The sequence below is a fragment of the Apodemus sylvaticus genome, chromosome 2, assembly GCF_947179515.1.
Source record: "Apodemus sylvaticus chromosome 2, mApoSyl1.1, whole genome shotgun sequence".
Taxonomy (NCBI): Eukaryota; Metazoa; Chordata; class Mammalia; order Rodentia; family Muridae; genus Apodemus; species Apodemus sylvaticus.
The window spans coordinates 182,718,481-182,743,726 of NC_067473.1; the positions used below are offsets into that span (position 1 = coordinate 182,718,481).

Genomic DNA, 25,246 nt, shown 5'->3' on the forward strand with positions numbered 1-25,246 from the left:
CCTGGCTATCTCTTACCTGCCCTATTGACCCACCCCTAACCCATCCACATTGCCAAAACTACATGCTATACACTGCTTCTGAGTCTTTTCCCAACCATAGTATACACAATGTAGGAGTATTTTTCACATATCAGGGAAAGAGAAAAACATTACTTAAAAGAAGGATTCCAATATAAAGCCATTTCTTATGTTTCATGAGGAATGACACAGACTGGTAATTTATTTGGACACATACAAAAAATACTGATTTTGCTAAACCAATATATGTAATATACATTAGCAAGAATAATATGCATGCATTCCGATTTCAATTCTGACTGGACTCGGCTGACATAATTATGATATGCCGAAAAGTAACGGCCAGGGTTTAAAGCGCTTGCCCCCTTTCCTTTGAGTGGGATCTATAAATGCCAAGAGGAAGTATTTTAGATTAAGTGAATAGATTAATAAACATCCTTGGGATGTCTATCGTTAAGGCTGATTTATTTCCTGTGACAGCAGTAACTCAAAGAAATGCCACAATATTCCAAAAATATTGCATGGTGCTGTCTCCACCACGCAACGTAATGACACCACGTGAGAATGACACTATCCACAGTCCTCCACGGTACTAATTACTCACAACAGTCAACAGATACTAAACCACTCGAGTTTACGTGGGCATCAGCACGGGAACCACTCATATTTATAACCCTGACAAATGGCCTTTCATTTACAAATTTATAGTGTAGCCATAATTTCTTGAGGGAACTGGGAGTTTCATTCAAAAAATTGCCACAGCATTTATCTAGGTAAGGATGATGGATATGGCCTGTGAAATTAAATACTTTTAAAAATTAAAATCATAGCGCCAAGGAAAAAGATGTGTTCCATCCTGCATTGCTCACACATTTAAGTAATAAGTGCTGCTCTCGGTGCTTGCAAGGCTTAATCCAGACAGTGTGTTAATACATGTTAGCTATGTCCAAGCCTGCTGCTGTTGAAGCCGTACCATGAACTACTACACATTCCCAATGGAAGTTAACTCATGTTATCTTCTGATTATGATCTCCTGCTTTAAGCTATGCAATTCAACTCTGAGTGAGTGAAACAGAATGTTTAATTGTATTATTGTGTTTAGTTCTTAACCCTATTGTATAGCGCAAACTAGTATAGTGTTGTTGTAATGCCAAAGTAAACATACACTTTCACTGAGAAATATCAAAATATAAATGGCAAACACTTCCTAGGATAATCAATAAGAAGGATTGTCAATGCATGAAGGATAAAGGACAGCGCTAGGTGGCATCTCTTCCTTGCCTTCCTTTACAAACGTGTATAAGGACTTTCAAGCACGATGATGGGTCTGTGTGTGTGTATGTGTGTGTGTGTGTGTATGTGTGTGTGGGGGTGGGGTGGGTGCGTGCACAGGGATTTTTTTTCACAAGTTAGTAAAAGTTGATCCTGAGTTTGATCATTTAACAAAACTATGTAAATAGAAATCAATCAATAACTTGTCTTTCTTTAACATAAACTACATCAGTCCAAAACCCATTGTCCCAAATGGCGGCAAATTACTTGAGCAAAACATTTCATACATGAAGAAGAGTTTTCCTGCTTAACCCCAGCACAGTGGCAACGGTCATGCTGACAGCTTGCTACATACCCTTACCGGCTTGCTAACTCCTTGTGGACAGGAGCATCCTCATCATCATCTTTGGGTCAACAGCATCCAGTACAGCACCTGGAACACACACACATCCCATGAATGTGCTTGAACGCACACTGTGCTGACTGGCTTCTACTAGAAAGCACTGATCAATGACGTAACCATTCTTTCCTGCAAAGTGCCTTGTTAAAACAGCCCACCTCCTCACAACTGGATGACAACTTTATTGTAAATTCTCAACTATAATGGTTTCCAAATTTTCATTCTACTTTAATGAATATTTTTTATTCTTTAAGAATTGCAAGCAAGTATACAGTATTTGAATCATATTGCCCCAATATACACACATCTATTCCTGCCACAATGTCCTCAGTGCCCCACACCAAACTTCAACTCCTATTTTATTATCTATTGAGTCCAAAATTAGTACTACCTAAATATACATGGATGTGAAGTCATCTATTAGCTCAGTTGACGACTGCTATAGATCACATCTGGAACTAAAACCCAAACTCTGAGAATAATTCTGAGAGATTTTCTTGGTTGGATCATTTTAGGTAAGGAAACTCATGCTGCAGCTAGATCATTTGAGGTGGGAAGACCTGCCCGTAGCCTGAACCATGCCTTCAGGGGGTGACCTATATGAAGAACATGAAGAAGGAAGCTCTTGCTCTTGGCCTGCATGCCCTCACTCTTGGTGGCAAGTTCACTTTCTCACTGGCATTAGAGCTTACTGACTCTGGATTCTGGCATATACTGAAGACCAGCTAAGACAGTCAGCCTCATGGACTCAACAACTATTGGGTTGTTTGGCTTTCCATAAGAAGGAAACCATCATGGGAATCAATAGATCGCAGCCTGTAATCTAGCGAAGCCTGACTAACTCAATGGTTGACATACCAGGACACACACTCCTGAAGAAAATTGACTTTCTTTTCCTCAGTGCTCATCAACTGTCAATAATTCCTAAGTTAGAGCATGGGCCTCATGAACTCCTCCTTCAACCAAGAAGAATATTGACTAGCTGGATCTTTTGCAGATCTCGTACAGGCAACTAAAGCTGCTTCAAGTTCATGGATGCAGCAGCCCTGTTGTATCTAGATGACACTGCTTATGAAGAGCAGTCTCCCCTGACCTCTGGCACCTGCTATTTTACCACACTATCGTCCTTAAAGAAGTTTCTCTGAGCCTTGAGTGTAGTCACTATATCAGAGCATCTCCACAGACATTTTCTCTCTGTGCTTGGTAAAGTTGTATATCTCTCCTTTAACCATCAACCACTTCTAAAGATGCTCTCCATGTATGCTGGGAGATGCTCTAATCTGACCCACAGCCCAAATGGGCAATCATCTTTTGGTTTTTCAGGACATAGTGCAGGCAAGCATTTGGAATTATGTTCTTTAGAGTTGAGCTCATTTTAGGTAAATTACTTTGTCTTGACAAATGCAACTATCTTCAAAATATGATGACTTTCTAATGCTCTTGTCAAAGAAAGATGAGGTGATCTTAGCATGCACAGCAACATCCAAGGCAGAGTTTTTGTTATTTGAGGAATCTCCCTCAAACAAATGACTTTATCCCTCAGTATTAGAAGGTGATGTCCTGCAACCCTGAACATTACAGGTGTATATTTGGTTACAGGCTTTGTCCTGCCTATAATCTACCAAGGCAATTTGTGATGGAGACTTTGGACATGTAATTTCTGCAACCATTAAAAGCTAAAACCAAAGCCATTGGTTCAACACCACCATCCAGGAAGAACTGGAGACTAGAGGGCAACCCTGTGGACGGTATGCAATCAAGTCTTCACTCAAACTCTGGGCACCAAAGACTGTGAACTTCCCTTTGTTGCTAAGGCCCTGTGCAGCTCATCACATGTTGCTGTCAGTTGCACATCTGTAAAGGAAGCCCTGTGCTTACTGCTTTCCCAGAGTCTGCCTCTATCTTCTCTTGGTTGCTTCAATTCTTCATCTTTCCTCTGTAGTCCACTGTCAGTCTATAAAATTTGTCCTGAAAATCTGAGCAATTTGTGAAATCCAACATGGCTGTAGAAACCCCCACACTCACAATTGGTGTTAGGAGTGAGATTCATCTGGCCTCCTCTCTCTCCCTTTACCCTCGCTTTAGAGTGACTACCTAGGCAGCTGGTCACAACAGCCCATGCCCCTGCTGTAGATCCACAGCATCTAAATTAGTTCTGAAAGGTAACTTCGTTTACTACTCAAGTGATCATCAATATCTCATGGTTTAAACCCGTGGCCTGGTGATTATGCACAGAGATTACAAGTTATTGTTTATCTTGCCTTGTGCAAACAGCAACCAACCCCAATTCCCCAGCAATAAATTCAGAACAAAAAAGGGTTTGCACATTTGTTGCTGCTTGGTACTATGAATGGTGAGTGATATTTCAGAAGATATATTAGAATGACCAAGACCACATATTAAAAAGTAACTTCATTAAAAAAATCAAATGACTTTATAATAAAATATTAATGAAATTGTTTGCTTTTCCTAAGTACTTGGGTTATTTCATGTGACTTGCTGCTAATCTATTTGAGATTTTTCTTATTAAATTACTAATAACATTTTAGTAGATAGACTTACGAGTTGGCCCTTAAGCTCTCCCCACCTCATAAGCATATGCAGCATGTTTTACATGAGAATGTGAGCAGGATTTGTTGGTGTGAGTGGTCGATTGGGTGACACAGTTGTCCCTCATGCAGGTTGTATGGTGAAGCTTAGACTAGTCTTGTAAGAGTCTTAAATCTTAGCCTAGAGATCAAAGGTTGAGAGCTGGAACATGAAAAGAATTGTTTCCAACACTGCTGTGTTCAGGATGGAAGGGGCAGAATGCTGGGGATAGAAGGTAGATTCAAGGCAATACATGATCTAGCTAGCAAGAAATAGGGGCCTCAGGCCTACATCCAGAAAGAAGTAAATTTTGCAACAAGAAGAGTTGGAAGTGTAGTAGTTAGGCATCTACAACTAAAAACAGAGCCTTCCACCCTGAACTACAAACCTCACGATATCTCGAAGAGCAAGGACGAGAGGCAGCCAGGCCCTGCCCTGCAAACCAGTGAGCTAGTGTCTAGGTATCATTTTAGCCACTGAGTTTGTGACCATTTTTTTACAGAAAAAAACATAGGAAAGTACCAATCTTAAAAGACTTCTCTCCGGTTTTTCAAGTAGAAAATAAGAAGCCCCTGGTGGCCATATTGGACTAGTCACGTGGGCTCCTCACAGTACTGTTGACTCTCGAGTCCCCTTCGAATGAAAAACATAACCAAGTGCCAGTCCATACTTATTACTTGTACAATCAAACAATCTCCCTGTTCAACTCTTCTCCTAGGTTATATTGAGACATCAAATCTACTTGTGATCAGTGACTTCAGGCCGGTCTTGTGCCCTTTTAAAGGGATGTAACTAGGAGGCAGTAATCTCTTCTGAGGTACGTGTCCATGGCACATTTCACACAAAACACAGAGTTCCTAAAGTGGTTCGAATGAGGTTGGGATCTCTCAGGGGGGCTCTGCGGTGATTTCAGCAGGATGTGTACTGTAGAGGCTTGTCTTGTACCCCTAGATGAGCATCAGTACCATATCTTCTTCATAAAACGCAGAGTACTCTTATTCAAACAGGGCCTACACGGCTTCAACCCAGGCCCATTTGCTCACTGAGGCATTAACTATTGATGTGTAGACCATATGCCAAATTCTACCTATTCCAAGTGGCAAGGAGATGGAGCATATTCAAGGGTCTATTTGTTGCTGGATAGGACTTTTTAAAATGTCACTTCTTAATAACTAAAATAGGAAAAATTATACTAGGTGGGTGTGGTGGTACACACCTTTAAGCCTTGCACCCTGGGAGAAGCAGAGGCGAGGAGATCTCTGAGATTGAGGCTAGTCTGGTACCAGAGCAGCCAGGGCTACACAGAAAATCCCCAACTCAAAAACCATAAACAAACAAACAAAGAAACAAATAAGTATATATATTAAATATATTATACATGCTACATGTATTCAATGGAGTATCACAATCAAACTCTTACTTGGAAAACCTTGGGTATAAATAGATGTCCCCCACCCCCAACTCTAATTAAATACTGTACCTTAAAGATACAGAATTTATCAAGTTGCATTTAAACTGCACCAGATTGGTGTCTGAACTTTCCCTAAACAAAATATAGGAAAATAGTGCACTCCCAGATTCCTAGGTCTGGTGCCAGTACTCTGGAAATGGAGGCAGGAAGATCAGAGTTTAGGCCATCCTTGACTACATAATGAGTTCAAAGCAGTCAGGGTTTGCTCTCATGAGTGGTTTATTGATTAGCTGACTCACTCTCACACAGGTTATGTGGGGAGGCTTAGGTTAATCACATCTCCTCGTGACAAGCAGGGCTGCACGGGATTCCTCCTGAAAGTTAAAGCCCACAGACTGTCCCCAGCTCAACAGCGTGTGACTTATGATGTTTTGATTTTATGGTGACACAGAATTATACTCTTACAACTATTCTGCTTCTGACTTTGAGTGCGGCATTCAATAAATCACACAGAATGTCCCACACTAATATAAATTAGGCTTTGTGTTAGATGTTTGCCCAACCGCAACTTAACGTTAAGTTTCTGATTAAGCGGGATTGGGCCGTGTTCTAATATTGGATTAGTAAAGGGCATCGCTTATATCCGATGCCATCAACTCTTGATGAGTGGTTCTGGATTAAGAGGCTTGGTGGTCAAGATGTAAGCATCTACTTACAACATATACATCCTGAAGGGGGGCAAGAACTGAGCTGGAAGTAAGGATTAATCACAACTGGGGTGAGAGGGAGGGACCTGGGGATGAGAGGGGAACCTGATCTGGTATTGGGTGAGGGAAATGGACTGAAGCCCTGAGGGCCAGCAGAAAGAATTGAAACAGGCAACCTTGGGAGAGGTTGGGGGGGGGGGTGCTCCAGAATACGCCAGAGACCTGGGAGGTTAGACACTCTCGGGACTCAAAGGGAGGGAGGGGAGAGGAAACTTATAGAGCCTTCCTTGAGCAGGAGGACAGGGCATGAAATAAGGAAGGAGGTTGACATTCCACAGTTAAAACTCTAACCTGTCTCAAAGAACTACAGGGATGGAAACGGAGAGGAGACTGAGGAAAAGAAGGTCCAGCAACAGGCCCAAAGTAGGACCCAGCTCAAGGGGGTGGGGGCCAAGACCTGACACTATTACTGAGGCTATGGAGAGCTTACAAAAAGCGACCTAGCAGGACCACACCCCGGAAGACCCAACAAGGAGCTGAAAGAGTCAGATGTAGATATTTGCACCCAACCAATGGACAGAAGCTGCTGACAGCTATGGTTGAATTAGGGAAAAGCAGAAAGACGCCTAGGAGAAAGGCGACCCTCTAGGAGGACCAGCAGCCTCAATCAATCTGGATCCCTGAGATCTATCAAACACACCAGCTGCTGCCTGGAGGCCCCCAACACATATACAGCAGAGGACTGCCGGGTCTGTGTCCAATCAGAGAAGATGCACCTAACCTTCAAGAGACTGGAGGCCCCAGGGAGTTTAGAACTCAGGTGGGGTGGGGGTGGGGACATTCACGTGGAAACAGGGGATTTGGGGGGAGGTGTGGGACATGGAACAGTTGGAGGGTGGATTGGAGTGGGGGAGAATAAAATCTGGAGTATAAAAAAATAAATATAAAAAAAATTACAGACCCCCCCAAAAGAAAACAGAGTCTATGAAGCAACTTACAGTGCTATGAAGCAGATACACTTTAGGTCCACCATAAGGATAACTGTTCTCCATGAACACATCTTGAGGAAATTGTGAGACATTTTCTAAAGACATAGTTGTTCTAGACAGCTTTCTTCTTGATGTTTTGTACAAATTTTCATATGCAGCTTTGTATAATATTAAGTATATTTAATAACTGAGAGGCAGAGAGGCACTAAAATTGGATAGCGACGTTTCAAGTAGCAGCAGATTCAGGGTGGGACTTATATACCAGGCCATGATCTGGTCAATGGCCTTTCTCGAAGTCCGACAGGCACAGGACTGGTGGGTAAGGCTGGCATCTCCTTAAAACTAAATCTGAGTACTCTACCCTACCCATCTGAGCCAACGGCAGACAGGGAGACAGAGAAACTAACAAACAGAGATGGAGGATTTGACATGCAGTGGGTTTGATTGTTATTTCTATTATGATTTTGAAATGGGGTCTCATGGCACAGAATGGCCCTGAACTCCTTATGTAGCCAAAGATGACCTTGAGCTCCTGATTCTCCTTCCTCTATCTCCAGCGTACTAATATTATTGGCATGTATAAGTTTTATATGGTGCTCAAGATGGAACCCAGGGTATCACACAAGCCAGCCAAGCAATCTACGCGCCGAGACACACCCATCCCAGCAGTGAGCGCTTCTGTATTCACAAACCTCTTCACTGCAACCAGAACGGTGGTCACTGGGACGGCAAGGGACCACAAACACGAGGGTCCATCCTTCTTTGTATTTAAGAGTGATAATAGGTGAAACTTAATCCTTTAAATATGTCTCAAAGTTCTAATATTTTACCAAAAATATTTCTGTTTAAATAATTCAACTCGATGTTAAGTGATACTTCTCTTCCTGAGCTCTCCATACATACTGGGTTCCTGTGCCGCCTGTGCTGTTGAAAGTGACACAAGCCTCCGTGCATCATGCAAAGTGAGCCGAGAACATCTGTTCCCTTAGAATCAACAAGAAAGGCAGCCCTTACAGTTTCCACCAGCCTATAGCACATTTCCCAGTGTCTTCCTGTGAACTCTCCTAAAATGATATATGACCTAAAATCTTAAAGGGCAAAAATCCGAGGCACTGTGGTAACGTGTCTAAATTAAGTCCTGGATTCTGCTTCCTTTGGTGAATTCCAAGAACTTTCCCATTTTCTGTCTAGGATGGAGGGATACACACACAGGGAGGGAGACAGGCATGCAGGGAGGGAACCATGGTACCCATGCTATCTTGGAAAGTGGCTGGCATGTGTGGTATTTGTGTGACTGCTCTATCAGCGGACAAGAAGTCACTGACCTTTCTTGAAGACACAGACAAAGACTTCAACAGTTTCCAGTTATAGACAGGAGAATCAGGAGCAGTGGTGGCAAGGGACGATGCTCTGCGTGAGGTGGAGATGAGTTGAAATTCTCACAACAAAAAGCTTCCATGTCTTAGCATAGTTGCCCAGTTAGATGCTGAGCTGTGAGCTTACATGCAGTGAGTGACTGATTTTGTTCTCACAACCAACCACCTTATGACAGGAGTCCTTTTATTTGAACCATCTTATAAACGAGAGAAAGGGCACATTGGATTAAGAAAAATGTGCAAGGTCATACAGCTCAAAGCCCACACCTCCTATGCAACCCCATCAACTACACCCACAGATTCAAATAAAGCACCATGTGACAGAACTCGTAGCACAAGAACGTGTACAACTACCATATATTTGAGGTTTACACAGTCATGTCTGAAGCAAAACTCAATTAAAATATAGAAAAAGCACACTGACTTAAAAGGAGTGTATTTGTGAGGTCATGGGACTTGGATGTCGACCAAGGGCACCATGAAGGGAATAGTTCTTTTTCCTCTGTACATGTGTATGTATGTGAGTGTGTAGCCACTAGAGACTGACTTCCAGCACTTTCTCTAATCATTCTCTACCTCATGTTTGAGATCAGAGGGTCTCTTCTCTGAACCTGGATCTGTCCAATTGGCCAGCAAACTCCAGGAATCCTCCTGTCTCTGCACACAGGCCTGGACAATTGCGGATTTGTTTGACCACAACTGTTTTTGTTGTTGCTGTTGTTTGTTTGTTTGTTTACAAGGATCTCCTTTCGTGCAACAAGCACTTTGCTGCCTGAGCCATTTCCCGGGCCCATTTTATTTCACACAAGTCCACTGAGGCAGCAGTGAGCCTGGGCTGCAATCCAAAGGCCCTGTCTCTGAGTTGCCGTTCCTTCTAGTTCCTTCCACTCTTTCTGCAATACTCTCAGAAAGAAGTAGTCATTGGATTCCGCTCTCACTGAAGTGTGATCCTCTGCCTCATGTGGAGTCTTCATCTGTGAAATGTGAGACTTAATTACACCTACTCCATGCAGCTGCCGGGAGAAGAGTGATTGCCACACATCGGTACGCAGACCCTTCCTGGAGCCCACTGGACACTTGCTATTAAGACATTTGGAAATGAGATGTTCAGGAGATGGGCAGCCACTCTGCGGCAAAGAGGAACTCCTCCGGCCAGTTACAGCATCTGCAGGATGCTCGCCTTGTGCTCTAAAAGCTCTGCTCTTTACTCTCCTAAGCACGCCCTCTAGACACAGAACTGATCTTTGTCAGCAGGGGCGTACAGGGAGTGCATAAAGTCATTTTACTAGAAAAGTTGGGAGGAGAGGTCATGGCTTCCGCCTCTAGCTTCATCACCATGGTGCTTGGACCCTGCAAACCAGATCATGTCCTGAGCCTCAGTTTCCCCTTTCAAACTTTACCATCACACTATCCTTCCAGAGGAGTTTCCTTAAAGTCTCTTTAGCATGCAGATTTACATATTAATTTTCAAAACCCTTACCAAGTAAATTAATTCTAAAACCCTTCCCTGTTTCTGGTTTGCTTCAGAGCCCTGCCATCACTAATTTGGGTAAAATGATAGTAAAACATATGTACTTGGTGGTTCACTCAGTCGTTAATCTTAAAAGGGTTTCCATGTGTGGGAGGCAGAGAACACGTCCCGTCCCCTCGCCCGGTCCTTGGCACAGCCGACCGCTCACTCAAGAGATCTGAACCCATCAAGGAGGAGCCAGCCTCCTACGGCTTTAAAATGACTTCACTCCCATATTTACATATTTTTTAATAGGGCTATGATGAATCTCCTTCCGCTCGACTCCTATTTTGAGCTGTGATATTTTAATCTCCATTCTTGCTGCAACTTACCAGATGAATGTGCGCTGTGACAGAGCTCAGAGGAAATCGTATAAATAAAGCGAAGTGGAGCTATGACATCCCACATTTTATAGCTTTTTTATTATAGATGAAGCGTAAACAGAGCGCAGCTGTGTTATACTTACCGCTGCGATGAGCGCCAGGCGAGCGCTCCCTCATCTTCACCCCCTACTGGTTTTAAAAAGACAGCTCTCTTATTCAGACCACTCTGAGGAGCAGTACCATCGGGCCACCCTTCCCCTCAAAGCTTTCCTGGTGACTCATCTCTCCCGTCACATCCTCATCTGACTGAAGATTGGCATGCCTGCTGCAGCCCTAGCTGCACACAAGCTGAAGCCCCTTGTGGTCACCTGCTGCAGGACAACTCCACCATGCGAACCAACCAACCAACCAACCAACCAACCAGCACACACATACCCTCAGACTCCACAAGTGCCCTTGAAACAAGGGGACAGGAGAACAACCTGGGAGTCTTCACTATGGTGCATCCCCTCAAGGAGGAACCTTTTTAAAATGACAGATGTGGCGCTTTCAAATAAACCCTCTGGTGAAAGTTGGGCACACCAGGAGAGCACGACGCTGGATTACATAGAACAGTTCCACCTGCATACACCGCGGCTGGCTTTAGAACTGTCTGCTGAGTGAGAATACACCATCGAGTAACAAAAGCATGTATACCCTGATAGGGACGGGCTGAGGTCACAAGGCTAAGGGGCCCAGGTTGTCACGTGATCTAAGCTGAGCCTACCTCGGACCTTCCCTGAGACATTTCATTTGGGACAAATAGAGAAAGCAGTGTGGATAGGACCCCAGTACCCAGCGCTGTCAGCCCTGAATCAGGTCCCCCACTCCTGGAGATCACAATGACTAAAGCCAATAACCCAAGTGTGCTGGAGATGAGGGAGAGGGGTCAACACTACCAAGCCTGGCTCCTGTTCCAGCTGCTCCTTCCTGAGGCCATCAACACTCACGTCCCCCCTTGGCCCTCCATTTTCTCTATTAGGATCTCTCTCTCTCTCTCTCTCTCTCTCTCTCTCTCTCTCTCTCTCTCTGTGTGTGTGTGTGTGTGTGTGTGTGTGTGTAGATCCCACGTGTGTACGAATGCGTTGTGTGCACCTGGGTGTGCAGATAAGCTATCCAGTGCAGGCATGTGTGGAAGCCAGGCACCAAGAGCCAGTGGTCTCCATGCTTTCTCCACCTGATTAAAATTAACTAATTAATATCCACCTGTTTATTTACTTACTTTTGAGATAGAATCCCTTACTGAATCCTGGCTACCTGGGAAGCTCTGGGAACCTGCCTGTCTCAGTCCCTCAGTGCTTTGGTTGTGGGCACATGCGTGCCACCATGCCTGGCTTTTTACATGGCTGCTGGGATCCGAACTCAGAGGCAGCAGGCGCTTTACCGGTAAAACCATCACCTCAGCCCTGATATATTTTCAGAGTCTTTATTATTACATTTTCCAGAGGATTCTGTTTCTCCACTCAGTTGGCATTTATTCTTTCTTTAGCAAAATGCCAGCACACCATCTAAAAGAAGGGAGGAAGGAAGGAAAGCCCTCTGGGTTTGTAGAGAAGTGATGAAAATTCAAAGGACAGATACATCCATGCGAGAGGGAGTGCAGGGCGTGGCACCCTGTGAGGGGCGTGGTACCCTGTGCTCTCTGGAAGCAGGGAGGCTGGGGTGGGTCTGTGCTGTCATCAGCACGAGAGAGGAGCAAAGCACCAGAACAGGGTGTTAGAAGCACCACCATTGACTAGTTCATTTGTTTACAAACAGCATGCTCTGCTGGGCTCAGGGTAGCATCCTTTGCTGTACCCTTTGCTGGTTCCCCTTTGCTGGCACCCCACACTTCTCAGCCATCTCCCCCTCAAGGTTGCTAGTCTGCTATGTTCCCAAGATGCCAGCCCAGCCCAGAGGTCTAATCAGCAACTTTCACTTCTGTGAGGGGTTTAGCAGGATTCCTTTGTTTTGATGGTGGATTGATTACCCAACTGCATCTTTAAAGAGGTGTGGCCTCATCTTGCCTGCTCCAGGGGAGAATGACTAGAATTTTACTCTACTTGAACAACATATAATTCCATAAAAGGGTTACTGTCAAAACATGGTACTCCATTCTTGGCGTGTGTGAAAAAGCACATTTGACATGTAAATGACCTCAGAAGTTATGTGATATTTTACAATAACCCATCTGGCAGGAAACATAGATCATCAGCCCCAGTTGGTCCCAGTCCTACTAAATCAGAGTACATCTAGACATCAGGGGGCACAGAACCCCAAGATAAATGCCACCCCAGATCAGGATTCAGGTCACTTTCTTTTTCAGGGGCAAGTATTTTTAATCGACCCAGTTCTCCTAACACAGTTTTGAAAGGAAAACGCGAGTCATGAACTGAGGACAGTGTTGGACAGCTATGCTCAAGACAGAAATGCTAACAAACTGATTGCAGCCTTACTTATGAGGGTCCTGCTTTAGCGTTTCATACTTGGTAAGTTTGTTTGGTGATGGGCGGCAACTAATCAGAGAGCAAGTCCCTGCAATCTCCACAGAAATATGGAACACACAAAACTTCCAAGAAAAACACCTACAGAGCAGCTAGCCACAGATTAAAAGTTAGCCCATATGCTTTCACTATAGAGATCTTGTTAGAAAATTGTGTGTCTGTGTGTGTGTTGTGTGTGAATGTGTGCATGTGTGAATGTGTCAGTGTGTGAGTGTATATATGGTAGGTGTGAATGTATGAATGTCTTGGACTGAGTGTGAGTGTGCATGTGGTGTGTTTATGAATGTGTGTGTGTATGATCCTGTGGTGTGTGTGTGTGTGTGTGTGCGTAGTAGGTATATGTATCTGCATATGGAAATGTGTGTGCATATATGGAAATGTGTGCATGTCTAAGTATGTATATGGTATGTGTGTACACATGTGTGAATGAGTGTGTAGTGTGTGTGTGTAAGTGTTATGTATCTACATATGTAAATGTGTATGCATATATGTAAATGTGTGCCTATCTAAGTAAGTATGGTGTGTGTGTCTATGTACATATGTGAATGTGTATGAATGTGTGTGCGATGAGTGTACAAGTAGGGGTGTACCTGTGCATGTGTGTGTGCATGTATATGTCAGAGGACAAATTCACCTGCCAATTCTCACCTTCCACTTGCTTGAGATGGGGATGGGGATGGGGATGGAGTGGGGTGGGGAGTAGGAGTGGGGTGGGGGTGGGGTGAGGTAGGGGGTGAGGCTGGGGGGATCTTTTGTTGACAGATTTTTGTGCCAGGCTCACTGGCCTGTGGGCTTCTGGGATCCCGTCTCTGCCTCTCTCTGCCCCTCAGCTCTCTCAATGATTCTTTATTGGTGCTTTGTTGACTAATGATGGAACGGCGTGGAAAACCATCTTCAACCCTAAAGTAATGGCTTCCCACCTTTTAGCCAGAAAATAGGATAAAAACATTAAAATGAATGAAATCTTTAACTGGTGCCCTATGGCTCCCTCTTCAAGAATCCCCTTGTGTGCACTGTTCGGTCATCTTGTATTTAAAGTTACATCAGAAATGTCTCTTAAAAGATCTATCAAGATTTTTGTAGTTTTTGTTTTTTATTAAAAGACTACAGGCCAGTCTAGACTGGCCTCAAACTCAGTGTCCTCCTGCTTCCCAAGTGCTTGGATGACAGGATTGAACAAACCAACATGGGCAGTATTAGATAAGACTTGAGTTACCTGTGTATTATTTGTTGTTCGAAACACTGGAATAGATAGATTCAGGAGGCTTGTGGTTAGCCATGTCCCGTAGCAGGCAGATATTTCAGGTGGAGTGTAAAGAGATGCTAAATATAAAGCGGTAAGAAGTTGACTCAGGGCCTGCATGATGGCTAACTGGGTAAAGGCACCTGTGGTGAGCCTAATGGCCGGAGTTTGATCCCCAGGACCCACCTGGCAGGATAGTACAGACTCCTATATGTTGTCTTTGACCTCTCATGCACTTGACAGGATATATATACCCACACACATATGCACCCACAAAAGGAATAAATAAAATGTAATAAAGAATTTGACTTTAACCCCCACAAATCTTCCCAAGTGGAATTCAAAAGGAAAATAGTGAGTGATTAGTTATGGTGTCTCTAAGAATCTACATGGAATGATGAACAGAATCACGCCAAATCAGCCCAGGGTTGTTCTTTCATTCAGCAGGACTTACTGACTGAGAGGCTCCAGGCTCCAGGGACTCTCCTGGACTCTAGAGACAGAGCTGGGAACAAATGGACAAAGGCCCTAGTCTCCTAAAACTCACACTGTACTCAGAGGCAAAGGGCGGGGCGGGTGATGACTGGAAACATACAATGTACACGCCAGGAGGCTGGGGTGGGGAGTGACGGGAGACAACTGGGAAGACATGTAGATAAATGTTAAATGGAGGGATGGGCAGGGTCTTTTGAGAAGGCGCCATTTTACTCAAGACCAAAAGAAAGTATCTCAAAGAGTCACGAAGTAATGGGTTACCAGAATGAAGGCAGAGGTCTTCAGTGGCCCAGGCTGTGTCGTCCACATTAAAAGATCACCACGATCATCACAGCTATCATTGTCACCACAGGCATCAGCATCTCCACAATCATCATTCCCACAGTCACTATTATCTCCACACCCACCATTACCACCACAGACACCATCACTGCCCACAGACACCATGATACCACAGCCACCAATGTCACCACCACAGCCACCAATGTCACCACAGCCACCAATGTCACTACAGCCGCCATCACCACCACAGCCATCTCTTATGAAGCCCTAGAGTATACCAGACTTCATATTTTATTTTTACATTTCTATGCATCAGACTTGGAGTATTATTAATCCATTTAATAATCCCATCCTGCCAAGCATCATGGCACATGCCTTTAATCCAGTACTTGGGCAGCCAAGCCAAGCAGATCTCTGTAAGTTTGAAGCCAGTGTAGTCTACATATAAGTGCCAGGCCAGCTGGTGCTACATAGTGAGACTGTATCTCTAAATAAGTAAATAAAATAATCCTACCATATTATATAATACTGTAAGGATTTCCTAGATTAAATCAGATTCCCTTGTGGAAAAAAGGAAACAAACAAATATATGTATTTCCTTCTCAACTGTGAAGCCAAAAAACAACAGTGAAACAGCAGACTGAAGAGGTAGACCTGCAGACAATGGGGCAGGCTGCGCTGGGACCCCCTGTCCCCATAGGACATTGATGTCCCCTCTGCCATCGGAGTGACCCTTCCTGAGTCCTTGAGCCAAGGGGCTTGAGCCATGAATTGTGAACAGTGCTCTGAAAGTACTGCTTTAAAAACTGAGCAATTTCTATATGAGTTTTGTTTGTTTGTTTTGTCTTGTTTTTTTTGTAAGTATTACAGCTCTGGGAGGAAAACTTCCCCAAAGGAAGTGTTACAGCTCTGAGGAGGAAAGGTTTTCTGGCAGCTGGGGGCTGAGGAATACCACACAGTTTCAAGGCACAACAAACCTCATACAAGAGATTCACCGGGAAAGACACAGAGGGTGACTGCATCTGGGGCAAGAGGAGAAGAGCCAGGCTTGTGAAGGGATGGGGGGCCGGGAGTTCCAGGGCAGGGGTTTCCACAGTGGCGATTGGTGAGATTTCAAGCCAAGCCCAGGGACTGCCATGTTCTGTGCTCAGGCATTGGTGGGTTTAGTAAGGTTTTTTGCATGGAGGAAGTGAGCTTAGACCTTTTATCATACATCTTTGTTGGGGGCGTGTTCTGGGGAAGTGGAAGGACAACCTCAGGTGTCACGTCTCATGTCCATCTTTGTTTGAAGAAGTCTCTTCTTGCCACTGCTCTCTGTAATCAGAAAGTCTGCTGGGGAAGTTTCTGGAGAGTCTCCTACCTTAGCCTCTGCTCCACACCAATCTTTCCATGGGTCATGGGGACTCAAACTCTGTTTCCCGACACCCTCACAAGTCCTTCAGCCACTGAGCCATCCCCAAAAGCCTCAGCCTTGGTGATTTCTCTGAGTCTATCATGTCTTTAGTCAAGTATGCATGAGATACACCTTAAGGTCCAGAAATGAAGAGGCACAGAAAAGCATAGCAGTGTTGTGTGATGAAATTTCTCATGGGGAGATGCAATGCACATGTCTAACACCCCAGATACAGAAGCCACAACAGACCAAAGTATGCATACCATCAAAGTCCAACTTGCTGAGACAGTGAGTTTTATAGGGGATATTTACAGGACTATGGTGTGCTATTACAGGAGCAGAAATGACTCAGAATCAGCTGCCCACCCCAGCATGGGAGACAGCTCACAAGCTAGGAATTCAGAGCTCACTGCAGAGCCTGTGAACAGCTCAAGAGATGGGAGAGCATCCTTTCCAGGTACCTCCGCTGATGTAAGCCTCTTCCAGGAACTCGAGCTTGCTTCTGCTTCTTCCAGGCAGTTGGTCTCATCTCAGAGCCTTCCTTGCATCTCTTTTTTGTAGCTTAACTTTTATGAGGTTTTATTGCTCACCCTGGTGGGGAGGGGGCTGAGTAAATCTTGTCTGTTTCAGGGACTTCCTGAAGTTATTTTGAGTTGTTTGCCATTCTGCTTATGAGCTTCCCTGCAGGATGGAATACTCTTTCAATCTCGTGGAAACTGATATTGCAACACAGTCTTGGACTGGTCTGTCTCCCAAATCTCACACCCTTTGTAGCTGACAGAATGCACAAGGGGCTTGTTTGGACAGGGTGCACATTTGTCAGAGAGCATCCTCAAATCTATGGTTTGACAAAACCATGTAAATTATTATACCAGAACACCTTTAATACAGTAGTTAAAAATACAGCAGAAAGCAGAAGTACCAGTCTAACAATTTTAAGGAACACTAAAAGACAACCAGGTAACTTCCACAAACTCCTTGCAAAACAGTCTATATTCCATGGTGCCACCAGGTACAACATCTCTGTGGATTCCATCACTCTAAGAACTATCACTCATTTATGCTGGTCTCACGCCATCTTTGGGGAACTTGTCTTCACCAAAGAAGTGAGCAGCCGGGCACAGGGTTAAACATCTACAATAACAACACTTGCAGAAGAGATACAATAGGATCAGAAGTCCAAGGCGGGTCTGGGACATAGCAAGTTTGAGGCTATCCTGGGCCATATGGAATCTTATTAGAAAATAATAAAATGAATATAAATAAAATAATACAAAATAAATAAAATAATAATATAAAATAAAAATAAAATAATAAAATAAAAATAAAATCATGCTGTGTGTGTGTGTGTGTGTGTGTATCTCAAGTCTCCACAAAAGCATGGCTTGCTGGTACTGCACAATAAAAATGTAGGTTCTATGGGTGAAGCACTGTTTCCCACTTGCACAGACCCAGTGAGCAAAGTTCCAGTGTAGACACACAGGAAAAGACAGAGCACAAACTTCTTTGACATCTTTCCTGTCTCGCCAAAGCTGAAGATAATTTTCTTAGAGGGACTATTAAAGTTCATCTTCACGCTGTCATTTTAAACTAAGAGGGAAAGTGGAGCTAATATACATAATCAGTAAAATTGTCAAGTGGGCAAATTCTATTTCTTCAGATCCTTCATTGTCTTTGATGAGAAGCTTAAGTTCCCCCCCCCCCTGCTTCGGTCCCTAGGCTATCTCTGACCTCTGTAGAGTTCAGCATACTCATTCACATGGGGCTGGAATGGAAGCGAAAGCCCCTCTTTCTTTACCTCCCAATGGTGGTTTGACTGAGAAATACCCTCTATAGTCTCATATACTTGAACATTTGGTCCTCGGTTGGTGGGGAAGTCTGGGGAGGTTAGGAAAATCTTAAAGGTCAACACTGCTGGAGGAAGAACTTTGGTAGGGTCTGCAGGCTTGCTGAGCCTTACTCACTTCCTGGCTGATGAAATGTGATCACGTGATCCACGAGCTCTCCGGCCCTGCAGCCCCGGAGCTCTGGAAAGATAAGCTTCTCTGTGAGTTTCTTCTGGCTGTGGTGTTTTACACAGCCACAGAAAAGTGGCCAGTGTGGGTGGAATAGCACCCCAACTATTCCCACCTGTAATCGGCCAGCTGATCCTAGGATCCCGTGTGGGATTATTTTAGCCCTATTACATTTGATGTCATGAAGTTTTGGCCAGTGATGAATTGGTGGGTAACTTCCTTAGCGTCGTGTGAGTCACAGTGACTGAAGAACTAAATCTGATTTTTATTGAAAAGGGTTCTCCTTCCTTTACCAAAACTTTGTATGAAAATAACAAATACAGGGATGGAGAGATGGCTCAGCACTTGAGGGCAAAGGACCTAAGTCCAGTTCTCAGCACCCGTGTCAGCCAGTCACAAGTGCCTGCAACTTCAGCTCCAGGTGACCGGGCGCCCTCTTCTGGCCTCTATGGACACCTGCACTCATGTGTAGATATAAGAAGACAGGCACATATACATGGTTACTTTGTTTGAAGTAGTAAACGGTAGAATTCAGTGGATACAAAGGGTAACGGCTGTGGCATAGGTTTCTAAGACTGATAGTCACACATTCATACCGAAGAACTCTCTTCTGGGTGTGGATTTAGCTGTTAACCAGCAGCATCTTTTTTAACTTCATCAGAATTTGGGGACATATTATTAAACTGTATTTTTTTTAAACCAGGACGATATCTGGGGAAGTCTGTTAGAGGGAGTTATGAGGCTTCGTCTCACTCTAGACCTGACACCAGCTTCAGAGGAGCACGGCACGTTTCCTCTGTTTTAAATTCAGAGCAGCATGCACCCGTCTCTAGTCTTCCGAGATTTCTTTTGCATGTTATTCCTAATTTACCAAAAATGGATGTTCAAAAACAACTTCTAGCTAGCTGTCTCGTCACCCCGCCCTGCCTTTCCCAATATATATCCTAGTATGGGCACTCTCATCTAAGTGTCCCCCTGGGCGTCTCCTTCCATCACTTCCCCATCAAGTCTCCATCTGGTGTAGGCGTCCTCTGACCTGGCCACATCATTTCCCTTGCCTTTCTAGGGCCAGCCAAGTTCCCCTCTGGCTGGAACTGTGGTGGTCCTTGCACACACATCCCTGACCCTTCTCTCTGTCCCTATAGCCCACTCTGCACATGTGCTCTTTAAAATATGCCCAGCACCCCATATTTCAGAACACCACCTTATGAACCATAAATATGGCCAGTTATTACATACCCATCATGCGTAACAAAAGAAATGCACCTGGCAAGCCCACTCCCTGCCCACACACCCAGCTTCCTACCACACAGAAGATGAAAAGATAAGTGCTCTTGCTCTTACATAGGTACATGTGCGCGCGTCTGTGTATGTCTATGTGTGTGTATGTGTGTGTGTGCCTTGTGAATGTCTGTGTGTATGTCTGTGTGTGCGCTTATGTGTATGTCTGTATGTCCCTGTGTGTCTGCTTATGTATGTACATGTGTGTATGTGCTTATGTGTGTGTGCTTATGTGTGTGCATATCTGTGTGTGTCTGTGCTTATGTGTGTGCATGTGTCTCTGTGTGTGCTTATATGCATGTGTGTGTATGGGCCTGTGTGTCTGTGTGTGTCTTTGTGTGTGTCTGTGCATGTGTATATGTGTGTGTGTTTGTATGTCTGTGTGTGTATAATGATGTTGTAGCCACAACTTATTCTAGAAAGAGTGTTTCTCTATTACTATAGGGATCTGAGCATCTCTCTCAAGACATTATCTCCACCACTTCCCTTACCTCCATCTCCTCACGTGTGCTCACAAAACTTATCTGTCATCCAGTCTCTGGCCTGCTCGAAGAACTCTCCCCTGCTTCATTATGTAAAACAGCAACAGCACTACCTTTCCTATACATGTGTGTATATATGGCCTTATTTCTATAGATTCTTATTTTACCCTTAGAGTTTAGACTCCTACACAGCAGTCATTTAGTCTGCCTTATTTATTACAGTTACTTCTGCCACATATACTAATATCCAACACAAAGGACACATAGAAAATAATTTTTAAGTGAAATTTTAATTCACATGAGCATCCTCATAGAAACACTCTAGCCGTCTAACCTCTGATCTTGGTAGAGACAAGAAGCAGCAGGCAGGGCTGAGGACAGCTTTGGGAAATACTACAGTCAGGGTGTGTCCTCAGGTCTTATGTGAGAGAAAGCCTCTTTCCCTCAACTCCAGTGGCCAGTCAGTAGCAAGCGAGGCAGGGGTGGCTCCTTAATTGTCAGTGAGAGGCACTGTATCAGACAGACCCTCCGTCCAGGAGGGGAGCACAGGTACTATCATTCCCCTTTCTCTCTCAGCCACAGGCCCCCAATTATAATAAATGAATAAAATAGACGGCAGCTCAGGAAAAACCAAAGCAAAATTAGAATCTGGCAAAAGCGAGCTCACTGCCTGGGGCGGCCTGGGGCTGACGGCTGATGACAGCTAGCAGACAAACCCTGTTCCCTGCTCTAAACTCTGTCTACTAAACACATCAGCAAGCTCATCAGTACCGGCTCGGCATCGGCATCTACCTTCTGCAGAGGCAGCTGCTGCAGCCACCATGCTGACTCTCCGGGCTGCAGTCCTGGCAGTGAGGCACACAGTGAGGCAGACCACCAAGGTCCCCACAACAGCATGGCTGTCAGGTTCTGGAGATGAAGCACACGCTGGCGAGGGTGCAGGACCTCCCGGGCTGCATCTGACATCACACAGTCAACTTTAAAGAGCTAGACGTTTGCTGCTGCGATGTAAAGTCGATTTCTGTGCTAGGAATTTACCATGTATATCGTAAAGAACAACAGGAAGCACAGACTCGGAAAATGTATATACACTTCCACACAGGCTGTGCTGACAGCAAAGACATTTCCATGAAAACTGGAGCTCATTGCAGAACCTGTATTTTTTTTTTTTTTAATGGCAAGGTTGTTCTTTAAGAAACTGTGAGGAAACATCTACTCCCAGAACTCAGGAGGCTGAGACAGGGGCATATCCATGAGCTGGAGGCCAATCTCAAAAGAAAACAGAATATTCTCTCTCTCTCTCTCTCTCTCTCTCTCTCTCTCTCTCTCTCTCACACACACACACACACACATGCACAGAGCAGGGGGATTATGAGATATCACTATTCAATTTTAAATTTAAAAATGTTGTCTCTTGCATGTTGGGAAGTGACAATAGAAAAGCTAACGTTTTCAGCAAGAAGAAACAAATTCTATAGACATAAATATGTTGTAGCAGATTTAATACAAAAACAATATACAATGTATACATGTGTCAGAGCCTTGTATGGGACTCCCCTAATAATACAATTTTCTGGTGCCCCTGTTCAGGGTTGGAATTACTTTAAAGGAGCTGGAGACATGTCTCAGTAAGTGAGAGTGCTTGCTCACTGTTCTATCAAAGGATTGAGTTATGATCTGAGCATCCACATTGGATCTGTCTCAAAAAAAAATCTGTAATCCCAGCTCTAGAGAATCCAACCCTACCCACTTCTGGTCTCCATGGTCACATGTACTACACACACACACACCACATACACCCTCACCACACAAACATACATAAATACACCACACATACAAGGACATATGTAAAAACCTATGCACACACAAACCACACAAACACACATACGGACACCTACCACATACACATACCTGCAGACTCCCACACAGACACATACTACACAGACACCAAATCAACCTAAATAAACTTTAAAACAACAACAAAACCAACCCTTGTTCATCCACTTTCAAAGAAGGATTGAATAAGACCATACACAACACACGCAACATACAGCCAGTACACCTTTCTCTCAGAGTTAAACGTCACAGAAGAGGGGATCTTCTGGCTCCATTTTTCTAGAATGCCTTTTCTTTCTAGATGGACATCAGCATGGTAAAACATTCTTAAAACATCCCACGTAGGAAAGACCAGATGAGGAGCTAGACACACCCACAGTACTGAAATGGAGCATGCGCACTGGTGAAGAGCTAGAGCGAAGGCGCCAAGCTGAGAGAACCCAGCAGAGACTTACAGGCCCAGAGTGATTGTCAGACGGCACTGGAACAGAGCATGCGCACTGGTGAAGCGATAGCGTGAAGGCGCCTAGGCAAGAGAACGCAGGAGAGACTTACAAGCCCAGCGTGATTTTCAGATAACCTCTACTCACAGCCTGACTCTCCCCAGTAAAAAAGTTTTGGTCTTTCCTTATTGGGATTCTTGAGACAGAATATCCTTTTGTAGCCCAAGCCACCCTGGAATTCATGTAGCTGAGGCTGGATTCAAATTTGAAATTTTCCCATCTCCACCCCGAAGAGCATTTTATCATTTCTAATGAGAGACAAATGGGTCATGACAAGAGACAGCAGGGTACAGGGGACATCTCTAGAGAGGGAAGACATGATGATCTAAACATCACTGAGAGATGCGGAGACTGGAGGCTATAACTTCACCCTGACCACTAGGGGCATAGACATCCCACCGCTGAAGCTGCTGTACCCTCAAACAGGAAACAAACTGACCAAGCAGCCAACTCGGCTCCTCCCAGTCACAGATGCCCAAGTCTTTGCCATGGTCTCAAGGGAGGGCTCAACCCCAACTTTCTCTCTAAGCATGCAGTACCTTCCTTAGTGTGACACACTGTGCAAACAGTATTGAAAAAGTCTCTGTGTCCTCATCAGACTGTAGAATGCTTACCTTGTTTGGGGAGGGCACATAAATACAGGACCTAAAAGTAACTCAGTAGGAGGGAGAAAGAACCCTTCACTAGCTTCCTGTCCATGTTTCTTAAGTCAAAAAAGCAATAAAAGGCTATTCTTTAACGTGATGAATGTTCCTCTGACTCATAATTTGGAAAAGCACATGTTGAAGGAAGGACCCTTATTCTGAGGAGAATCCAGGCCTCCGTGGCCCCCATGAGGCTAAAACAAACCTACACTGGGGCGGTGGCTGCTTTGTCTTCTCTTCAGTGAAGGAAGTTGACACCGGGACGTCTCAGCAGGACTTTCTGGGAATGCCATGCTTCCTGTGTGGTAGGAAACTGCCTGCTCCCACGGTGACCAATCACAAAGGCATTTGCTTAGAGCCTGGGGGGATGGGGTGGGGATGTCCAACACAGACCAAAGTCAATGGGCAACAAAGAGCTTCCGTCCATCTTGTCAAGAGACTCAAAAGACATACCTCTATGTCTAAAGCTCCTTCTAGAATGATCAACCGAGGAAAAAAGGTAAGAGAACCACGTTGAAAATGAGGAAGGGCATTTATGATAGTTTGAAGTAGAAACGATTGAGCAAAAACTAATATTGTGGTGCAGACACGCTTCAGTCGGGAAAATCCTTGCCTCACAAACAGGATGATGTGAGATCAGCCTCCAGAACCCACGTTTCAAAAGCATGGGGAGGGTTCCTGGGACCCCAGTGCCGGGGAGGTAGGCACAGGGGGATTCTGGGACTTGCTGACCAGGCAGACCACTGCAAAGTCCCAGGTCAGTAAGTGAGACTGTTTAACTCAAAAAGCCAAGGTAAAGAGCCCCGAGGAAGAATGCTGTAGGTTGGCATTATTTGGGTGCATGTTTGCCCCCACCCCCGTGCACACACGTGTATACATGTGTATGCAGTCTCTGTCTCTCTGTCTCTCTTTCTGTCTCTGTCTCTCTGTCTCTCTCTGTGTGTGTGTGTGTGTACATGTGTGCTGCTCTAGGACTCCTGTGATCTCTGCATCCTAGTGAGTCCTCTATGCCTCCATTTCCTTACCCACGAGGATAATGCAGAAACCACTAAATTCCATTAACTTGCAATAATTCTAATAGGACTAAGTTAAATATTTCGATGTTTTGTGATCCTTAAAAATCCCCCAGAGCAGACTAGCACAGTGGAGATAATTGATCCAATAGTATTCTCCTCATGGACCGAAGACATCGATAACTTAGAGCCCAGGTTGATAACTGACTCGATATTTGCTCTCCAGTACTGGAGAGAAGTCACTTGAATTATTTTGCAGCGTCTGACAAGCCAGTGCCTGTCATACCCTCATTTCTAATCTTCTAGAACTCTTCAGCTGACGGCTACTTTCAAATCCAGTGATATCAAAGCCTCCAGTTCAGAGGCCACATCTTGTCTGCCACTCCCCCAACACCGCTGGCCACCCTGTCCCCCAGAATGGAATGGCTTCTTTTTCTAGAAGGAGTTCACACTGCCATGAGTCAGAGTCTGCGGGAGCGAGGTTATTGGTTGCAAATGTTCGAATGATCCTAATAATTGCAGCTAGGGATCCATCCCCTCGTGTCACAGAAGCTGGAAAAACGGGTCAGACATAATGCATTTGGTTAAGTGTCTAAACTGAAAAGGTGCTATTTTCTTTTAAATGCCAAGGACCTGACAGAAGCCAGGGTTACTGGTGCAATGCTCTCTCATTTGGAAATGTATCAGGGACATGCCCTCCGAGGGTCAGACTTTCATTTGCTGATGTTAATTCTCGGCTGCCTGCTCCTCGTCCTTCATTGTAGCCTGTGTCTTAGCTGGGCACGCTCCCGATTCCCTACTCTATCCAGACAGTCCATGTAAATAGTGTTTATGTTAAGGAAGTCATGCTCAGTGTGACTGGAGCACGCAGAAACTGATGTTGTTGTCACTTCAGATTAAGCTCTTATTTTAGCAGAGGAGGCAACTGGAGCAGGCAGCTGA

General features: G+C 44.6%; 1 protein-coding gene across 7 annotated transcripts in view; it reads right to left on the bottom strand.

Moving 5' to 3' along the window:
- The window catches only part of Sox5 (SRY-box transcription factor 5), a 974,603-nt gene that overhangs the window by 768,281 nt on the left and 181,076 nt on the right, over positions 1 to 25,246 (bottom strand). For 5 of the 7 annotated variants that reach the window (XM_052175238.1, XM_052175244.1, XM_052175242.1 and 2 more), the window contains exon 3: positions 1,652 to 1,723. The exons of 1 other annotated variant lie outside the window; for it this stretch is intronic. The gene's annotated coding sequence lies outside the window, so the exon portion shown is untranslated. Of the gene's footprint in view, positions 1 to 1,645; positions 1,724 to 25,246 lie in introns of all 7 variants that reach the window. One more of the 7 variants, XM_052175239.1, reaches the window with a different exon arrangement.